Here is a 13,251-nt window from a genome sequence, read left to right as displayed (position 1 = left end):
TAGCCAGTCCTGTTTCATCATGATATCTGTTCTAGTTGAACCAGGTCCTTGATCATGATATCTTGTTACTAGTGAACCAGGTCCTGTTTCCATGATATCTTTACTAGTTGAGACCAGGTCCTGTTCATCATAGATCTTGTACAGTTTGAGACCAATCTGTTTCATCATGATATCTTGTTACTAGTTGAGACCAGGTCCTGTTTCATCATGATATCTTGTTCAGCTTTGAGACCGAGTCCCTGTGTTTCATCATGATATCTTGTTACTAGTTGAGACCAGGTCCTGTTTCATCATATACTTGTTACTAGTTGAGACGCAGGTCCTGTTCATCATGATATCTTGTTACTAGTTGAGACCAGGTCCTGTTTCATCATGATATCTTGTTACTATGTTGAGACCAGGTCCTGTTTCATCATGATATCTTGTTACTAGTGAGACCCAGTTCCTGTTTCATCATGATATCTTGTTACTAGTTGAGACCAGGTCCTGTTTCATCATGATATCTTGTTCTAGTTGAGACCAGTCCTTTTCATCATGATATCTTGTTAACTAGTTGAGACCAGGTCCTGTTTCATCATGATATCTTGTTCAGTGAGACCAGGTCCTGTTTCATCATGATATCTGTTCATAGTTGAGACAGGTCCTGTTTCATCTAATCTTGTTCAGTTGAGAAAGTCTGTTCATCATATTCATTTGTTACTAGTGTTGAGACCAGGTCCTGTTTCATCATGATATCTTGCTAGTTGAGAAACCAGACCGTTCATCTATGTATTTTTTACTAGTTGAGACCAGGTCCTGTTTCATCATGATATCTTGTTACTAGTTGAGACCAGGTCCGTTTCATCATGATATCATGTTACTAGTTGAGACCAGGTCCTGTTTCATCATGATATCTTGTACTAGTTGAGACCAGGTCCTGTTTCCATCATGATATCTTTGTGCGTAGTGGAGACCAGGTCCACCTGCTGTTCATCATGATATCTTGTCTAGTTGAGACCAGTCAGTTCATCATTGATATTCTTGTTTACTAGTTTAGACCAAGTCCTGTTTCATCATGATTATCTTGTTGCTAGTTGAGAACCAGTCCTGTTTCATCATGATTGATCTTGATTACTAGTTGAGACCAGGTTCCCGTTTCATCATAGATATCTTGTTACTAGTTGGAGACCAGGTCCTGTTTCATCATGATATCTTGTTACTAGTTGAGACCAGGTCCTTTTTCATCATGATATCTTTACTAGTTTAGACCAGGTCCTGTTCATCATTATATCTTGTACTAGTTGAGACCAGGTCCTGTTCATCATGATATCTGTGTACAGTTGAGACCAGGTCCTGTTTCATCATGATATCTTGTTAACTAGTTGAGACCAGGTCCTGCTGTTCATTCATGAATCTTGTTACTAGTTGAACCAGTCCGTCTTCATTCATGATATTCTGTTACTAGTTGAGACCAGTCCTGTTCATCATGATATCTTGTTACTAGTTGAGACCAGTCCTGTTTCATCATGATATCTTGTTACTAGTTGAGCACCAGAGTCCTGTTTCATCTGATATCTTGTGCTAGTGAGACCAGGTCTCTGTTTCATCATAGTATCTTGTTACTCAGTTGAGACCAGCCTGTTCATCATGATATCTTGTTTACTATTTAAGACCATATCCGGTTTCATCATGAGTATCTTGTTACTATTAGACCAGATCCTGTTTCATCATGATAATCTTTACTTAAGTTGAGACCAGGGCCTGTTTCATCATCTGATATCTTTTACTAGTTGAGACCAGGTCCTTTTCATCATATATCTTGTTACTAGTTGACACCAGTCCTTTCATCATATATCTTGTTGCTAGTTGAGACCAGCCACTCGTTTCATCATGATATCTTTTGCTAGTTAGACAGCTCATGTTCTTTCCTATATTTTTACCCTAGTTGAACCATCTGTTTCATCATAAGTCTTGTTGCTAGTTGAGACCAGGTCCGTGAGTTCAATCCCCATGATATCTTTTTACTAGTTGAGACCAGGTCCTGTTTCATCATAATATCTTGTACTAGTTGAGACCAGGTCCTGTTTCATCATGATATTTGTTACGAGTTATGAGACCTAGGTCCTGTCTTCATCATGATATCTTCGTTACTAGTGAGACCAAGTCCTGTTTCATCATGATATCTTGTTACTAGTTGAGACCAGGTCCTGTTTCATCATATATCTTGTTGCTAGTTAGGACCAGGTCCTGTTTCATCATGATAATCTTGTTACTAGTTGAGACCAGGTCCTGTGTTCATCATTGATATCTTGTTGCTAGTTGAGACCAGGTCCTGTTTCATCATGATATCTTGTTACTAGTTGAGACCAGTCCTGTTTCATCATGATATCTTGTTACTAGTTGAGACCAAGGTCCTGTTTCATCATGATATCTTGTACTAGTTGAGACCAGCGTCCTGTTTCATCATGATATCTTTACTAGTTGAGACCAGGTCCTGTTTCATCATGATATCTTGTTACTAGATTGAGACCAGTCCTGTTTCATGTCATGATATCCTTGTTGCATAGTTGAGACCAGGACCTGTGTTCATCAGAGCATTGTTCTAGTTGAACCAGGTCCTGTTTCATCATGATATCTTGTTACTAGTTGAGACCAGGATCCTGTTTCATCAATATCTTTTACTAGTTTGAGACCAGGTCCTGGTTTCATCATGATATCTTTTACTAGTTGAGACCAACCCTGTTCACTCATGATATCTTTGCTATTGAACCAGGTCACCTGTTTCATCATGATATCTTGTTCTAGTTGAGACCAGGTCTGTTTCATCATGAATCTTTTAGTTGAGACCAGGTCCTGTGTCTTCTGATATCTTGTTGCTAGTTGAGACCAGGTCCTGTTTCAGTCATGATATCTTGTTACTAGTTGAGACCAGGTCCTGTTTCATCATGATATCTTGTTCTAGTTGAAGCCAGCTCTGCTGTTTCATCATGATATCTTGTTCTAGTTAGACCAGCCTGTTTCATCATTGAATCTTGTTCTAGTTGAGACCAGGTCCTGTTTCATCATGATATCTTGTTATCTAGTTGAGACCAGGTCCTGTTTCATCATATATCTTGTTACTAGTTGAGACCAGGTCCTGTTTCACATGAATTCTTTGTTGCTAGTGAGACCAGGTCCTCATTCATCATGATATCTTTTACTAGTGAGACCAGTTCCTGTTTCAATGACATATATCTTTACTAGTTGAGACCAGGTCCTGTCTTTTCATCATGATATCTTTTCACCCTAGTTGAGACCAGGTCCTGTTTCACATGATATCTTGTTACTAGTTTAGACCAGATCCTTTTCAGTCATGATACTTATGCTTTACTTAGTTTAGTCTGAGACCAGGTCTGTTTCATCATGATATCGTTGTCTAGTTGAGAACAGTCCTAGTTTCATCATGATATCTGTTACTAGTTGAACCAGGGCCTGTTTCATCATGATATCTGTTCTAAGGTGAGACCAGTCCCTGGTTTCATCATGATATCTTGACTAGTTGAGACCAGTCCGTTTCATCATGATATCTTGTTACTAGTTGAGACCAGTCCTTGTCATCATGATATCTTTTGCTAGTGAGACCAGGTCCTGTTTCATCATGATATCTTGTTACTAGTTGAGCCAGGTGCCTGTTTCATCATGCATAATCTTGTTACTAAGTTGAACCAATCCCTGTTTTCCATCATGATATCTTGTTGCATAGCTTGAGACCAGGTCCGTTTTCATCATGATATCTTGTTGCTAGTTGAGCAAGTCCTGTTCATCATGATATCTTGTAGCAGTTAGACCAGGTCCCCTGTTTTTCATCATAATACTTGTTACTAGTTGAGACCACGTCCTGTTTCATTCATAATATCTTGTACTATTACTATGAACCATCCTGTTTCATCTATTATATCTTTTCTGCTAGTTTGAGACCATGAATCTGTTTCATCATCATCTTGACTAGTTGGTAGGACCTAGAGCGAGTCCTCTTCCATCATATATCCTATGAACTTACTATTTGCAACCAGGTCTGTATCTAGAACTGTGCTAGTTAGACCAGGTCCTGTTTCATCATATATTCGGTTACTAGTTGAGACCAGGTCCGTTTCATCATATATTCTCGTACTGTTGAGACCAGCTTGCCTTCACCTCGTGACGCTTCTTCGATCAAATTATCTTGGTACATTGAACCAGTAAGTGGATCTGTCATTCAATGATATCTTGTACGATAGTATGTGACCAAGGCTTTGTGATTTCTCCATGAGTATCTTTTCAAACGGAGTTTAGACAGGACCGTGTATCTTCATCAATAAACTATCTCCCTCGTTACTAGTAACATAGGTCTATCTGTTTCAATTACAAGGAGTTCATATCTTATTACTATTCATGAGACCAGTGCCTGTCCAAATGGATTATGCGTGTGTTGTTTCCTAGTTGAGACCAGTTCCTGTTTCATTCGATGATATTTTTTTCTACTTAAGTTTCGAGTCGAAGCACCACGTCCTGTTTCTTCATGATATCTTGCTGCTAGGTTTTGAGACCAGCGGTGCGAGCCCTGCCTCTGTTGCGAGTCTCATGAATTATTCTTTGTTTATCTTCTTGAGATCCCCCTAGGCGGACTGTCAGGGTCATCTATGTATTATCTTTGTTACTGGAGACTTTACTGCATACCCCAGGCCACCTCCGTTATATCCATCATGTCTAGTATCTTCGCCTGTAGGTTCTCTAAGCGTGACTAGAGGACCCAGGTACCGTGTGGATTGATCAGAATATCCTTGTGCTGATGTCGAGACCCAGGATATGGTTTAGACCTCTAGTTTCATTCCACTCTCTCGGCAATTGGTAGTACTTGTTAACTAGTGAGAACCAGTTTCCACAGATTGTGTTTTCTATTGCGTACATAGCATTGACGTATCTACAGTCTCACACTCGTACATGTCCGAACTTGCTATTAGTAGGACCCAATTGGGTGCTTTTCGAGTATAAAAAGCCCCCATAACAACAGATGGAGTGATGTGGGGTCGAAGCTTTCTGGAGGGGGGTGAGAGTGGAACGGTCGCGATCTCGACGTTGTTTGCTTGTAAAGACGGAAGGGGGTGAGGCAAAACCTGTTCAGGAGTAAAAAAAAACCAAACCACAAAAAAAACCAGGCCGTGATCGTCACGCATTTTAGGGGGCTTGCGAGGGCGTCAGGGACCTGTGCACAAACCCGGATTCTTAAATTTGTTTGAAAAGAGCGTGTGGTCGAGGCCCAGGCTGTTAGACCTTTTAAATGTTCTGGTGTATTGGAAAATGATAAATTGTTTGCTTTATGGCGGCTGTCAAAGGGTCCGGGTTGTTTGTGGTTTAACCCAGAAAACCCGCGCGGCGAGCCTGAAAAAGCTTTGTGGGTAACGAATGCGATAGCCGAACAGGGACCCTATAGCGCGCCCGAAGCATACAAACGTCAATCAATTGAAACCAGAACTTTGACACTCCCCAGCCTGATCGTAGTCACTAAAGCCATTAATCTCAGCTTCTTGTTATCTGTAATTTTGTTCCTGAGTGAAACAGAAATCTCCTATCAGGCGGGTCTTGGATTCTTAAATCTGAGGTTTCTATTATAAATTTTTGTCCCAGATAGATACGTCTAGCTCAAACGCAACAAAAAAAGACTAGTGTCTTATAGCGTTATGGCTGGAGACAGGTAAACGTGGTCTCAAATTACCTCTCTATGCAGCCAGACTGAGACAAAAATTTTCGACGAGATATCAGAAATTTGAATGAAAACAGGACGAGTTAGTTCAATTTCATCAGTGTGGTGCTGTCAATAATATAAATAAAACTTTAACTCTGTCGTGTAAACAATTGTTTGTGAGCAAAGAAATCTTAAGTTACTTCTTTTGTAGCAAACAAGAGCGATGAAATCCATCTACATGGGATGAAAGACCAGGACAATTCACTCTCGTATACTTTCCATTCATGATCTCGGTGGTTGTTGCACAGTGGAGACAGGTATGGCTCACACACAACTGAAGTAGATCAACAAAGTAGTTCATTCATAAGTCGGAAATCCTTTGTCCGATGTGAGCACTGAATAACTTATAGAGTCTTTTGGGTTAGTCAAGCAAGAATTTTTGTGGTTCGGCTGCACATTACATTCAACTATTGTCATGCCTGTGATTAAGAATAAAACCATAGTTAAGACACCAGTAATCCATGTGTTTTTTCATTCTTGAATATGGAACTTATCTTGCCATATCACTTTTAAGGTGAAGTTTAGTAATCTAAGGAGAGACGCTAAAGGAGCTTACTCACCGACTTAACTGTCCACCTGACACGATGAGTATGTTCATTTTTCTGACTCATATGTGTAAAATATGCATATTCTGAAAAGACATAAGCGAGCCTTGAAACTATTCATCTAGTTGGAAAGCTATCTCATCGCTCTAAGTCAGCTGAGAAAGAGTGGACTACTTAGCGGAAGTCTCCACCCGAGACACACCACATAGATCGACTCAGTCAGCGCAAGTTCGCAACTCTTGCTATTGTCCACGTACTGCAGACATGAGTGTAATCCTTCCAGTTTTACTTACCGAGACCAACAGAGATCCACGCCCTGCTGAGCATTCATCATGATATACTAGTAACAAGATATCATGATGAAACAGGACCTGGTCTCAACTAGTAACAAGATATCATGATGAAACAGGACCTGGTCTCAACTAGTAACAAGAAAGTTATTAAGGCAGATAAATTCCTGGCCTGTTTGATTTAAGTTATACAGCATTTCATACATTTCCTTCCAAATTCTACTTTTCAATACAAAATAAAGTGATGCTGAAAAGGACTAACAATTGCAACCTCACATTTTATTCTGATAAAACTCAACTGATTGTACTTTGTAATTAAGGGCTAAAACCCCACATGGACTCATCAGTATCTGTTAGAGGTTTGAAGGCATCACCTGGACATGCCTGGTGTCTGGTCATCATGAGGATCACACCAGCCTGTTCATCTCCTTCCTGATAACAACACATCAGAGACGTGCTGTAATGTGCAGTGTCCTTGTCCAGACCCTGTTCAAAACAAATGCTTTCTGACTACTTCCTCTGGCTTCATCTGGGGATCACTGTCCCAAGCCAATGCATATCTCCGCAGTAGGCRGTAGGCCTATATCACTGTAGTCAGGTAATGGACTCCGCTACTAACTGACATGGAACAAAGTCCTGACTAACCACTGGAGTCTACAGGCTATGAAGTTACCACACACAATCACAGGAGTGTCTGATATCTCACACATATCTGTTATCGCAAATGAATTAACCGGCTGAACAAGCCAAGCTGTGCCCTCCGCTCCGCGGTGACTTCGTCCAACCCAGTATTCTCAGAAAATACCACCTCAGTCTGAGATCATTAGGAAACATCTTAGGATGAGATCAATGGATTGTAGAACCACATTAGTACAGCAGTAAGACCAGGTTAGTACTCGTACTGACCAGGTTAACATCATCACAGCACGTCAGAGGGTAGAGTTTACTGTGTTAGGCTTTACTGAGTCCTTCTGACGGGAAACGGAATGGTAGGGAAATAATTCTTCCTCCCTAATGAGGAACTGGCGTTTATAAAGGCCAATGGGAGGGAGGGAGGGGGTGGGCTGCTATCTGGGGTTGGCAGGGACTGAATCACACCCCCAGGCTGCAGCAGCCCTGCTGGAGAGAACAGAACATAGGGACCATTGTATGAGTCTGGGCTCAGCCTGTCACCATACATCCCCTCTGACAAGCCCAGCCTTCAGGGCCAGGGGGGAGGATGGAGGCCAGCACCACACACCAGTCACAGGGGAGGGAGGCCACACCAACACATCACAGGAGGAGCCAGCACCCGACACACAACGGATGAAGGCCAAAGAGCCACAAGTCACAGGAGGAGCGCACCAGTCACACACGGACACAGCACGAGGGCCAGCAAGGGGAGGAGGCCACACACACACATCACAGGGGAGCAGCACAACACCAGTACAGGGAGAGACACCAAACACGAACTACAGTCACAGGGGAGGGAGGACATAGCACCGTACACCATCCACATGGAGGAGGCCAGCAGATACACCAGTCACAGGGAGGGAGCCAACAACACAGTACAGGAAGGGAGGCAAGCCACACACATCACAGGGAGGCGCACCAACCACACCAGTCACAGGGAGGGAGGCCAGCACCAACACCACAGGACAGCCGTCAACGGAGGCCAGCACATACACCATCACAGAGAGGGAAGCCACCATACACCATCAACAGGGAGGGAGGCAGCACAAACGCCAGCCAAAGGGAGGAGCCAGCACCAATACACAGTCAACAGGGAGGAGCACACCATAAACACCAGTACAGGAGGCGACAAACCACACAAGGGAGAGGCCAGCACAACACACATCACAGGGAGGGAGCCAAGCACACACTATCAGGGGAGGGAGGGCCAGCACACACAGACAGGGAGGCCAGCACACAGGAGTCACAGGGAGGGAGGCCACACACCAGTCCAGGGAGGAGGGCCACCATTACACAGGCAAGGAGGGAGCCAGCACCTATAGACCATCACAGGGAGGCACACCACACACCACACAGGGGAGGGACGCCACACATACAACCAGTCACAGGGAGGAGCCAGCACATACACCAGTCACAGGAGCCAGCCACACAGTCCACAGGGGAGGGAGGCCAGCACCACACACCAGTCACAGGAGAGGGAGGCCAGCACCACACACCAGTCACAGGAGAGGGAGGCCAGGACCAGGCGGTCTGTAAGCCATCACCAGGCCCAGAGTGGAGGAGGTGGGAGGCTGTTACTACCCGTTGAGCAGCAGGCCTGTTATTTTAGCTCGAGAAGGAATTTGCTAAGTTTAGCTGTGCCATTTTTCCTTTTCTCATCCAGGTGCCTGAAATTCATGGAAGAAACTACGATGGCAGGAGACTGGCGCCAAGGGAAGAGGAACTGAGAAGCAGCGAGACTGTAGGGGTCGGTTTTCTTCAGCCAATCCCGGCTGTACGAACTGAAGGAGAGAGGATCCACAGGGATGGAGTCCGTCACGGGCTGGACAGAAGCATGTCAACATGAAGAGGACTTTAGAGGGACAGAATCGTGTCAATGCTTTTAGATGCTAAAATGAATTGTGCGTCCTGTTTGTGGATCTGTCAAAAGTGTTTGATATTGAACAAGTTGTCCTCCAATGGCCTGAGCTCTGACACGTCACCACGTCACCACGTCACCACGTCACCACGTCACCATGTCACCGAGTCCACATTTCTGGAAGTACGCGAAGGTGTTCCGCAGGGTTCGATACTAGAACCTGCTCTTTTCACTATTTATATAAATGCTATTGGTCAATTTGTTTAAAAATAATTAAAAAATATTTTAACTCCTGTTTAATACGGGCAAAACKAAATACATGTTGTTTTCAAGTTCTCTTCTGATGATCTTAGATGGGTCTATAATCAGACCAGTCCCTGCATACATACGCCTTGGTATTTGGATTGACAGTGATGTAATGGTTACCAGACATTATATGAATGAGCTGGTTTAAGAAACTAAGATTTAAAGTGGATTTTGTTGTTGTTGTTATAGAAACAGATCCTGTCTCTAGTCAGCAGGAAGCAGATTGTGCAGTCAACCTTTCTACCTGTTGTTATGGTGATACTATTTATCAAAGTGCAGCTGCCTCTACTCTTAAACCCCTGGATGGTGTTCATCGTAGAGCCCTTCGTTTCATTACAGGAGACCGTTTCATTACTCATCACTGTACTCTTTACCAACAGGAGCCCTATGTTTCATTACAGGAGCCCTTCGTTTCATTACAGGAGACCGTTTCAATACAGGAGACCGTTTCATTACAGGAGACCTTCGTTTCATTACTCATCACTGTGTTCTTTACCAACAGGAGCCCGTTTCATTACAGGAGACCGTTTTCACTCCCCTACGGACTCGGGAAGAGGCATGCATCCTCCCGAAACAAGACCTGTCACAGCCGAACTGCTCTACTTAACCCGGAAGCCAGCCGCACCCAACGTGTTGGAGGAAACACCGTCCAGCAAGCGACGAGACGCCTACAGGGAGGAGGTGAGGGCCCTCGGAGTGTGGTGTCAGGAAAATAACCTCACACTCAACGTCAACAAAACAAAGGAGATGATCGTGGACTTCAGGAAAACAGCAGAGGGACAGCCCCCTATCCACATCGACCGGGACAGTAGTGGAGAGGGTAGTAAGTTTTAAGTTCCTCGGCGTACACATCACGGACAAACTGAATTGGTCCACCTACACAGACAGCGTTGTGAAGAAGGCGCAGTAGCGCTCAACCTCAGGAGGCTGAAGAAATTTGGCTTGTCACACAAACACACTCACAAACTTCTACAGATGCCAATCGAGAGCATCCTGTCGGGCTGTATCACCGCCTGGTGGCCAACTGCTCCGCCCATAACCGTACGGCGGGTCTCAGCGGGTAGTGAGGTCTGCACAACACATCATCCCCGCGGGCAAACTACCTGCCCTCCAGGACACCTACACACCCGATGTCACAGTGTCACAGGAAGGCCATAAAGATCATCAAGGACATCAACCACCCGAGCCACTGCCTGTTCACCCCGCTATCATCGCAAGGCGAGGTCAGTACAGGTGCATCAAAGCAGGGACCGGAGACTGAAAAACAGCTTCTATCTGAAAGGCCATCAGACTTGTTACCAGCCATCACTAACATTGAGTGGCTGCTGCCAACATACTTACTCAACTCCAGCCACTGTAATAATTAAAAATTGGATGTAATAAATGTATCACTAGTCACTTTAAACAATGCACTTTATATAATGTTTTACATACCCTACATTACTCATCTCATATGTTATAGTATATACTATATATACTATACTATACTCTATACCATCTACTGCATCTTGCTATGCCGTTGGCCATCCGTTCATCCATATATTTATATGTACATATTCTTATTCATTCCTTTACACTTGTTGTATAAGGTAGTGTTGTGGAATTGTAGGTTAGATTATTGTTTGATATATACTGCACGGTCGGAACTAGAAGCGCACAAGCACTTCGCTACACTCACATTAACATCTGCTAACCAGTGGTGTATGTGACCATTAACATCTGCTAACCATGTGTGAATGTGACCATTAACATATGCTAACACATGGTGTTTGTGCCATTTACATCTGCTAACATGTGTATGTGACCAATAACATCTGGCTTAACCATGTGACCAATAACATCTGGCTACCATGTGTATGTGACCACTAATCTGCTCACCATGTGTATGTGACAATAACCTCTGCTAACCATGTGTATTGACCAAATAACATCTGCTAACCACGTGTATGTGACCATATACATCTGCTAACCATGTGTAGTGAACCAATAACATCTGCTAACCATGTGTATGTGACCAATAACATCTGCTAACCATGTGACCAATAACATCTGCTAACCAGTTCTGCTGGCATCTGTTCTGGAGTCCCTGTCATCTGTCTGTCTCTGCGTGTTCCAGATATGTCATGTAACTAAATGTAAATATCATATAATGCAACTCTTGTCTCAGTAGCACAATTGACTGCAAAGTTTTACGTGCAATGTTCTGCATGTCAATACATTACTATTATAAATGCTTCCCTAATCTCTCTACCCGTCATGTCCGTGTGTTATCAGAGCCTGTACTTGCATGCTTCTTACTACCAACACATCCACACTATTTTACTATAAACAATTCTCTTTATTGAAGTGTTTGTCATTTAATCATAAGGGTTTTATTCTTTCACCAGATGATTCCAGGGTGTTTGTTTTAGATATCCGTCACTCTGGAGACAGAATCGGACATTCCCCTCCTATTGAAGTCACAGCACTGAGACAGCAGAGGATTACAGACTCCACTACAGTCATGTTTAATCAATACAGACTCCACTACATTCATGTTTAATCAATAGGATTACAGACTCCACTACATTCATGTTTATCAATAGGATTAACAGACTCCACTACATTCCTGTTTAATCAATAGGATTACAGACTCCACTACATTCATGTTTAATCAATACAGACTCCACTACATTCATGTTTAATTCAATACAGACTCCACTACATTCATGTTTAATCAATACAGACTCCACTACAGTCATGTTTTAATCAATACAGACTCCACTACAGTCATGTTTAATCAATACAGACTCCACTACAGTCATGTTTAAATCAATCCAGACTCCACTACAGTTCATGTTTAATAATACAGACTCCACTACAGTCATGTTTAATCCATAGTCCCAATATACTCAAAGTACAAAACAGATTAACACCTTCCAGATTAAAACATCCAATTAACACTTTCCAGATTAAGCCAACAGGTTCCAACAGGTTTTGATTTACACCTTCCTAATATTTGAGTTGCACCCCCCTTGCCGTCAGCAACAGCCTAAATTAGTCGGGGCGTGGACTCTGCAAGGTGTTGAAAGCGTTCCAAGGGATGCTGGTCCATGTTGACTCCAATGCTTCCCACAGTTGTGTCAATTTGGCTGGATGTCCTTTGGGTGGGGGACCATCTTTGATACACACTGGGAAACCTGTTGAGTGTGAAAAACCCAGCAGTGTTGCAGTTCTTTGACACGCATAAACCGGTGCGCCTGGCACCTACTACCATATGCCGTTCAAAGCCAGGCGAGGTAGGGCCAGCTGGAGCCAGGCGAGGTAGGGCCAGGGTAGGGCCAGCTGGAGGGCAGTGGGCCAGGGTGGGCCCAGCTGGGGAGCCAGCCGAGGTAGGGCCAGCTGGAGCCAGGCGAGGTAGGGCCAGCTGGAGCCAGGCGAGGTAGGGCCAGCTGGAGCCACAGGCGAGGAGGGCAGGGCCAGGGCCAGCTGGAGCCAGGCGAGGTAGGGCCAGGGCAGGGCCAGTGGAGCCAGGCGATGTAGGGCCCAGGGCAGGGCCAGCTGGAGCCAGGCAGGCCAGGAGGGCCAGGGCAGGCGCAGCTGGAGCCAGGCAGGCCAGGCGAGGTAGGGCGCAGGGCAGGGCCAGCTGGAGCCAGGCAGGCAGGCGGGTAGGGCCAGGGCAGGACCAGCTGGAGACAGGCAGCCCAGGCGAGGTAGGGCCAGGCAGGGCCACCCCGAGTCAGGCTGAGGCTATTATGACTGTGGCCTTGTTGTCTTTGCTGGGGATTGAAGAGGGATTAGTACTGATGACACCAGTGACCGGGCGGAAGGACAGGGCCTGGCTGATTGGCCAATGGACGG

General features: G+C 44.4%; 2 long non-coding RNA genes across 2 annotated transcripts; one reads left to right on the top strand and one right to left on the bottom strand.

The window, feature by feature from the left end:
• Window positions 1-6,677: 6,677 nt before the first annotated feature.
• On the top strand, window positions 6,678-9,877 carry LOC139025759 (uncharacterized). The gene is made up of 2 exons (XR_011477378.1): window positions 6,678-7,817; window positions 8,680-9,877. It is a non-coding gene; the product is annotated as an uncharacterized lncRNA (long non-coding RNA).
• Window positions 9,788-9,920, bottom strand: LOC139025758 (uncharacterized). The gene is made up of 2 exons (XR_011477377.1): window positions 9,857-9,920; window positions 9,788-9,817 (listed from the first exon to the last, which is right to left on the bottom strand). It is a non-coding gene; the product is annotated as an uncharacterized lncRNA (long non-coding RNA).
• Window positions 9,921-13,251: the final 3,331 nt, after the last annotated feature.

This window comes from Salvelinus sp. IW2-2015, unplaced genomic scaffold (genome assembly GCF_002910315.2).
Source record: "Salvelinus sp. IW2-2015 unplaced genomic scaffold, ASM291031v2 Un_scaffold3230, whole genome shotgun sequence".
NCBI classification, from domain to species: domain Eukaryota; kingdom Metazoa; phylum Chordata; class Actinopteri; order Salmoniformes; family Salmonidae; genus Salvelinus; species Salvelinus sp. IW2-2015.
The sequence above is the reverse complement of the archived record's forward strand: the minus strand, read 5'-3'. Positions and strand labels throughout refer to the sequence as shown.